Source organism: Pantherophis guttatus, chromosome 1, assembly GCF_059756535.1.
Source record: "Pantherophis guttatus breed Tessera chromosome 1, ASM5975653v1, whole genome shotgun sequence".
Lineage (NCBI taxonomy): Eukaryota > Metazoa > Chordata > Lepidosauria > Squamata > Colubridae > Pantherophis > Pantherophis guttatus.
The window spans coordinates 43,652,137-43,660,870 of NC_142063.1; positions in this window are offsets into that span (position 1 = coordinate 43,652,137).

The following is an 8,734-nucleotide window of genomic DNA, read 5'->3' on the forward strand; positions in this document are numbered from 1 at the left end:
TCGACTTACAACAGTTCATTTAGTGACTGTTCAAAGTTACCGTACAATGGCACTGAAAAAAGTGACTTATAACCATTTTTCAAACCATTAGAGCATCCCATAATTACATGATTAAAATTCAGGTGCATGGCAATTAATTTACACTTATGACAGTTGCAGTGTTCTGGGGTCACATGATCATCTTTTACGGCCTTCTGACAAGCAAAGTCAATGGGGAAGTCAGTTTCACTTAATGATCCCCTGTGCCCCTCCTGAGCTCCATTTTCGCTGGCAGAGTGCTGCAAGAGGCCGTCACAGTGCAAAATAGAGCTTGGGAGGGCTGCCCGTGCCCCTCCTGAGATCCCTTTTTCGCTGGCAGAGTGCTAGCAAAACAAATTATTAGCAAAAGTAGCATTTGATCATAAGGCAAGGAGGCATTGAGAAATATTTCCCCTTTTGCATTTGAGCATCCAGGAAGGGACAGGAGGAGAAAGGGAAAGGGGAAAGACAAAGAAAAAGATGGGAAGAGAGCAAGGAAGGAAAGAGGGGAAGCCTGAGAGGGACGGTGAGGCTCCTCTGGAGGATAAGGGTTTGGCGCTCTCTCTGGTCGTGCCTTCCTCCGCTGGAGACAATGGATCTCCTCAGCCCCGCCCAGGCCACCACAGGTGCCCCCGACCCAATTGACATTGAACTGACCATGCCCACACCAGCCCTCCAATGTCAACAAAACCCTGATGTGACCCTCAATGAAATCAAGTTTGAATCCCCTGCTATAGTGATTCACTTAACTATGGTAGGAAAGGTTGTAAAATGTGGCAAAATTCACATATCTCGCTTAGCAACAGAAATTTTGGGCTCAATTGGGGTCATAAGTCAAGGACTACCTGGATGGTAGATTTGTTGGGATGGAAATTAATTTGCGTGGGACTAAGAGTTTGATATTGGGAATTTATCTCCCAAATAAAAACAAAGTATTGTTTTACAAATAACTTGGACAGAGTAGTAGATGTTGTCTTACACCAAGGAAAATATTTATCAGGATGTTGATATCCTGGGCTTGCACAGTGAAAGACAAGGATTAGAGTATTTCTCTCCAAGTTACATTTATTTTTTTAATCTTATTTTTATTTACCCATTTGGCCTTAGTTGCAGTGAAAATGTGGCAACACATGCTTGCGGCCTCATAATTTTAGAGGAACCAAAACCTTGTGGCTTGAATATGTCACAACTGAACACCCATGTGCATCCTACTGAAATCTTTGAATCTGTTTGTCCCAGACTGACTGGAACCAGTCAGCCATCGCCCGATCCAGTAACAATGGCGGCGGGTGGTTCAGAGAACCAGTAGCAAAAATCCCTGTCTCCCCATGCCCAGCTGAGCCACGTGATCATCGAGGCTTTTTTTTAATTATTTTTAAAAGCATTTTTTCTAAAACTGCTTTGGCTGAAAGGTTGTAGAAAAAATGTTTTTAAAAGTTTTAAAAAAAGCCTCTGGTGATTGCGCGGCTCAGCTGGGATCATCAGAGCCTTTTAAAAGCATTTTTTTCTAGAACCTCTTCAGCCAAAGAGGTTGTAAAAAAGATGCTTTTAAAAGGCTCTGACGATCCCAGCTGAATTGCCTGATCGTCAGAGGCTTTTTTTTTCTTTTAAAAACATTTTTTCTAAAACTGCTTTGGCCGAAGAGGTTGTAGAAAAAATGCTTTTAAAAGTTAAAAAAAAAAAGTTGGCCACGCCTACCCAGTCACATTACCACCACCAAGCCACGCCCACAGAACTGGTAGTAACAAATTTTACATTTCATCACTGGTCTGCAGGTAATCTTATGTTATTCTATTTTCACCCATAATAATTTGTATCCCATGTAAATTAAGTATTCTGCTTACTTATTGTTCATTTCATTCATTTCCTGATTCTCTGATTACCAGATATGTTTCTTGGTGTCCTTATATTTTACTTTTTCAGATAAGCCAGACATGAAACCTCTGCAGAGCTCATCCACAGGTGTCCTACTGGTACAGGTTATCCTACTCAAAAAGTTAAAATACAAGCTCACTCAAATACACACATGCTTAGTGGTTAATCACCACTGACATCCTCTCATTTGTTCCAGAAGCACACCAAGGATTTAATCGCATGCGCTATTGTAATCAACTTGCCAATCACATGTTGAAGTGTTTTATTTTTTATGACAGAATTACAATACAATCCCCCCCATCCCAATCCATCTAAAACATCAAGATGAAAAGATTGATATTGCATTACAAAAATGAAAACTGACAAAAAAACAAAAACCATGCTTCCCTTCAGAAATGCTAAAATGATTGGGAAGTATTAGCATCTTTGCCCTATAAATGGGCAGCTCTGTAAAGATTACCAAGAACTTTATCACATTTAATTCAACAGGAAGCAGTTATAATCCTAGCTAGCCCATTTTTTCCAATTTATATCTTGACTTTATTATTTTCGCCTAGATTACATTGATTGAATGATCACAGCTTTTCAGGGTTTCCCTGAAAATATGCTGTATGTTTGTGTCCTCACTGGCAATACAAAATCCTTGTGCTCAAACATGTATTCTGTCACTCAGTCACAGTCATTTCTTTAAAAAATAAAACAGTTTCTAGACACTAAAGTGACTGCCTCTTATATACAGTAGTTTCAATAATAACTGTGGTTACTTTGAGCTTATCCACAACCAAGGTCAGCCACCAAGTTTTGAGGGCAGGAACAAACGATATCGCTGTTTACTCAACTCCCTCCCATCACAGATACAATCTCTGAACACAATTTCAAGTACAGTTTTCCCCTTATGTCACTTCAAGTATTCTGGTCCTTTTGGCCTGGTGTGCTCTACGAAGCTAACTTCAGCTGAATGGAAAACGATGAAATGGTGTTGCGCTAGTGTTGAAAACAAACAAACGAAAAAGTTATAGGAAAGAAATAATAATGATGATTCTGCTAGGTCTCAAACTAGCCCATTTCTATTTACAACAAATGTGTTCTAAAATAGTTGTGGGATTGGGATCCCAGGGTCAGGAAAGGTGACATCTTTGATTTCTGACAGTGTAGCACTCCCACTTGTTCTTTAAATGAAGATCCCAGAGCTGGTGCACAATTTGGGGGAGGGCGGTCCTCCTGGACTCATGGCTCCTGCTAGAAGAGCAACAGAAGGAAAGAAGCATTAGGGGGAAGATTAGGATTAGGGTTAGTCGGGGTCAACGGGATGGCTGCTTTTAGCAGCATGGGGGAAAGGATTTTATGTTGTTCTTTTTTCTAGTTTATCTTGTTTTCTGGTTTCTGTGGTGCTTTCTGGTTTCTGTGAGCTGACTAGGATCACTATGTGAGATAAATGGCCATGTGAGTTCTTTAAATAAATAAATAAATACTGCTGTTTTGGCACTAATGATAAGAACAGCTCAAAAGGACACTTGAAAGAAACAGGCCAGAAAGAAAACAATTTTTAAGCTGTTTGTTGTGCCTCCCTGTTTTTGATCCTTTAACCTTAGCAATGTAGGAAGACACGCACACACACCCCAGATTAAAATATTCTTTATTCTTAATATTACAAACAGGCAGGATAGAATATTTCCCCTAAAGGAGAAATGGAGAAAAATCTTAACAAAGACAGAAAGCAGCCCCAATCTTCCTGCCATAGGAAAACAGCCTCAAGCAGAAGCTTGAAGAGGCTGATCTTTAGAAATGGAGATTTTGCACCCATTTGTAAAGACTGAGCTAATATAATGAATATAAGCACAGAGACTCCAAATAAGACACACACTTAGGCAAGCCAAAGCTGACAAGATTAGCTCAGACAAACACTTAGGATATGCATTTCCCTTTTTGCCTGTAGAGCCAGCCATGACCCCTACATGACCCCATAGGAATCTGGCAACAGCCATTAAAATTCTGTACACATTCTTACACAGGAACAGGCATCCCAATCACAAAGCCCCAAAGTATGTATAAAAACCCACCTACTCTCAACCCCATTGTGTCAGCCACTCCAGAAACACGGCTGACACTAGTTTCTGGCTACCAAATAAACAGAGACTTCCTTTCCTGCAACCTGCTTCCATTTTATTTCTAGTGTCTTTCTCCTGGCTTGGAACTGGACTGGATTTTTCTTCCAACAGTAAGTTTAAATTTAATGCACATGCACAGGTAGAAATACATAGTCCAGGAAGACCTGCCTACAGGATGGAAAAGAATCGGGGAAAGTGGGAAACAACAGCAGCCGAGTGGACTTGTAGTTTGTAGACTCCCTTGCAGCTGTTACAGGGGTGAAATCTACTTACCTTCCCTACCGGTTCGGAAGTGCACACACTGTGTGTGCCCTCTGCACATGCGCAAACCCTTCTGCACATGCGCAGAAGGTAAAAAACAGGTTACTTCCTGTTAAAACCAAGAAGTAACGATGACTGGGTGGGTGGGCAGAGCCTCATGCTGCCGTCACTACCGGTTCTCCAAACCACCCACCGCCATTGTTACCAGTTCAGTCGAACCGGTCCGAACCGGTAGCATTTCACCCCTGAGCTGTTACCAAAATGTTTCAGCCCAGAGTCCAAATTGAGCTGGCAGAAGCAGTTTAAGTGGTCAGTCTGGATATGCCTAAAAAGATTAAAGAGTTTGGAGACAGCGACGGAAATGAGAAAAGGGGACCTCCAACTGAAGTAGGGATTTGTTCCAGTAAGCAGAGAGGCAGGAAGCAAAAAGCCAGAGATAGGAAAGCATTGAAATGAGATTTGGAGCCATGTTTGAAAGCAATGTGGAGGGCAGGAAGGGGAAGGAATGGGGTGGACTAAGCTGATATCATCAGGCCAGGAAAAAACAACATCTAAAAGTTTGCTAGAAAGAGGAAGCCTAGGGAGATAAGGGGAATTAAAGAATATACAGGGTAGCCTGTTCTCTAACCCAAAGAGAAACTACTTCTGAGCAAGAAAGAGGGAAAAGAAAGCACAGGGGTTTTCTTTCTCTCCGCATCACATCGTCCAGCCGGGAGTCCCTTCCCTGCTGCGATAAAGGAGAGAGAAGCAGCTGGGGATGCAAAGGAATCTGGACATCAATTGGCAGTCTCTGGCAATGGAGAAAAGAGGCTGTAAATCACCCAGGGAAGCCAGTAGGAAAGGGCTGGATCTAAGAAGTCAAGAAGAAGTAAGCAGGATCAGAGGAGTCAGGATGAGGGAGAGCGGACTCAGAAGGAAAGATTAAGCAGCCAAGCAAGGCAAGGGGTAGGATGGGGGTGTTGTTTGTTTAAAATGTACTGCACCTTTAAGGTGACTGTCATTCTGTTGTATATTTGAGTGTGTGAAAGAAGAATTGTCAGTTTCTTACACGTCCAACCCAGGATGGCTTATGCATTAAAGCAGCAGCTACAATGCTAATCTATAAATTATGGTTTGACAATTGCCTTGATTTGGTTAGTACAACAGGCTGAGCTTAATATAATTCAATTGTTTTTTTTTTCTGTGAGAACAGCTTTAAAATGTGTTTTCTTTAAATATGGGCCTTAGGAATTTTGGATCTTGCTGTGTTTCTTGTTCTGAAGAAGTGAAAAGTGTGTGTGTGTGATTTTTGGCTCAGTCTGTTTATTATTCTGCTATTTTTAACTTTGTTTTGAAATGCATGAATATACACATAACCAAGGAGGGGGCCGTAAAAAGCGAATACAACTTACCAGTAAATCAAAATTTCACTTCCTCTTAAAATCTGAAATGCAGTTTTTGTAGCAAGGATTTCTTGGTTCAGGATACCAACTATTAATAGCTTGTAAAAGGGTCTCTAGGATATACATGATATCACAAACCACAAGGGGTACAATAGAATCTACATCCAAAACAAGGATTTGCATGCCAGAATTTTTGTTAGAATTTGTGTGGGGTTTTTTTTTCATAATGAAATTTATGGTCCAATTTTTTTTTAACATACTTACATATGCCCTACACCTCACAGTACATGGAAAAATATAGAAGCAAAAAACTGTTGACATAGCTATCCATCTGTCAAGAGATGACTTCCCCTGTTAGAATTTTTTATTTTTTACTATACTATGTAGTACTTTACACTTTTCAGAGAATTAGAACTGTTTCTCCTCTGCTATGACAATAGGTTACATCAGGATCAAGCTAGTAATATGAAGAAGTTATTACAATATGATGACCATTTTGGTGGCCTCCAGAAAATAATTTTTTCATCCCACTCCAGTTTTGTCTGCAGACAGATGTCCCCTCTCACACCAGCAACTGTCACTGTTGGCAGAGGTGTCCTTGTTGGCACTTCAGCCAGTCCCCACTTAAGAGGCTGGGGACTGAGCAGACTGGGGACTGATGTCCAGCATGAAGATATTTGTCCTGCCTGTATGATATTTGCAAAAGCTGGTTGAATTCTCTTCTGGAAAATTTCAATGTTTCTTTTCTGAAATATTCAGCTTCCTTTTTTCTTTAAATATCCAGCCCTTTTTAATTTTAAAGATTTTAAGTAAGAAGATGCAAAAAGAATTATTCTGCTGATTATGCTATAGGAACTAATATTTCTTCTTTTTAGATCCTCCTAACTGATTGATGAGGTGTTATAAGCAATGGCAAATAACTATTTAGGCACACGGCTCTTGTTTATTCAATTTATTAAGTTGTAATTATTTAAAGCTACAGAGGTAGGCTTTGTTTTTTGTTGGATTCAGACTTAGTTATGCTAAACTCACTGTAATCAGCGGATCTTTATTGATCATAACTAAATCTCACAGATTTTCTGAGTTCACTCTAATCCTGGATCTATTAAGTCACAAAAAATTCATGGGCATCAGGAATGAAGATGAATGTTTAGCACATCATTTCTAATTACCAGGGGTGAAATCTACTTACCTTCCTTACCTGTTCGGAACTGCGCATACAGACCTTCTGCGCATGTGCAGAAGGTAAAAAACACATTACTTCTTGGTTAAAACCAGGAAGTAATGATACCTGGGCGGGTGGGTGGAGCTTTGCTCCGCCATCACTACCGGATCACCGAACCAACAGCCAAGATTGCTACCGGACTGGGCGATCCGGTCCGATCCAGGAGCATTTCACCCCTGCTAATTACTCTATCCCTAGTAGGGTCTGGAAAAGACTTCAGACCAATCCCACTAAACAGAAAGAAGCAATCATTTTGAAATAGTCAGGATTATTATATTACATCCCAGAAAACAGGATGAATTCAAGATAAATATAAGCAAAACCTTTCTCTTTTTCTGCACAGGAAGTGGCAGCATGCTAAGCCATAAACTAAGATATCCAAACCACAATGTTCCCACAAATGAAGCAGGGGTGAAATCCAGCAGGTTCTAACAGGTTCTGAAGAACCGATAGCGGAAACTTTGAGTAGTTCGGAGAACTGGCAAATACCACCTCTGGCTGGCCCCAGAATGGGGTGGGAATGGAGATTTTGCAATATCCTTCCCCTGCCACGCCCACCAAGCCACGCCCACAGAACTGGTAGGGAAAAATTTTGAATTTCACCCCTGAAATGAAGGCTCCAAACATCGTTATATGTGATGTATTAATTCATGCACTGATATGTTTAAAGTTCTTCAGTACTTTAATAATGGTCAAAGTACTTGACGAAATACAAAGTACGACCATTGCTCACTTAGGGGGTTTATAAATACATTTCACATTCCTGTGCTTTTTAAGGGTGACTTTGAATACAAAGATAGCATTTGGATATTGGAAATAGGTGAGTGAGAACAGTTAGTGTCTTTCTAGAAGAGCAAGGTAATTGTTATGCCTTCACTTTTTTGGAAAGTAGCATACCAGTATGGCTGTGAAGTACCGTAGGTGCCAGGAACACAAGGAAAGGCATTTCCCCCAGTTGTGTGGCAAGACATAGACGACGAATCAGACTCCATTACACTCCCAATGACATCATCACAGTGAGATGTCCAAATTGCCCTAATATTGCCTTGCAATGAACTGAATAATTTTCTGGCTAAAATAGTCAAGCCTGATCTAAAATGTAATTCAATGAAATGACTCTGAAACTATAGGTTACAATCAGGGGTGAAATCTAAATTTTTTTGCTACCGGTTCTGTGGGTGTGGCTTAATTAGTGGGCAGGGCATGGTGGTAAGGTGACTGGGTGGGCGTGGCCAAGTCAATGTCATTTCTTTGCCCTTTTTTAACCTACAAAACAACACAACACAACTGGCTCACCCACAATGTAAAAGCAGCTGTGCTAGACCCAAAATGGCCCCTGCAACAAGCAGGAACCTCATACAGCCACAAAAAGCCCCCCAAAAAACAACTTTCACACTTTACACACACACAACACAACACAACACAACTGGCTCACCCACAATGTAAAAGCAGCTGTGCTAGACCCAAAATAGCCCCTGCAACAAGCAGGAACCTCACACAGCCCCAAAAAGGCCCAAAAAACAACTTTCACACTTTACACACACAAAATTCCACATACAGCTTTGTGAGATTTTGTGTGTTTGTGTAGTTAGAGTGAAACACTACAGAAACACACTAAATCTCAGAAAGCTGCACAAATATTATTTTCTTTTAATTTATTTTTATATAAAAGCAGCTAAATTTAAAACTTTCTAAACTAAATGGCTAGGTCTAAAAAAAGAACAACTAAAAAAAACCCCAATTAACTATTTTTTTTAAAGCTCCCAAAGGGGAAAAAACTTACCCAATAGAACAGGGGTCTCCAACCTTGGCAACTTTAAGACTTGTGGACTTCAACTCCCAGAATTCCTCAGCCAGCTTTGCTG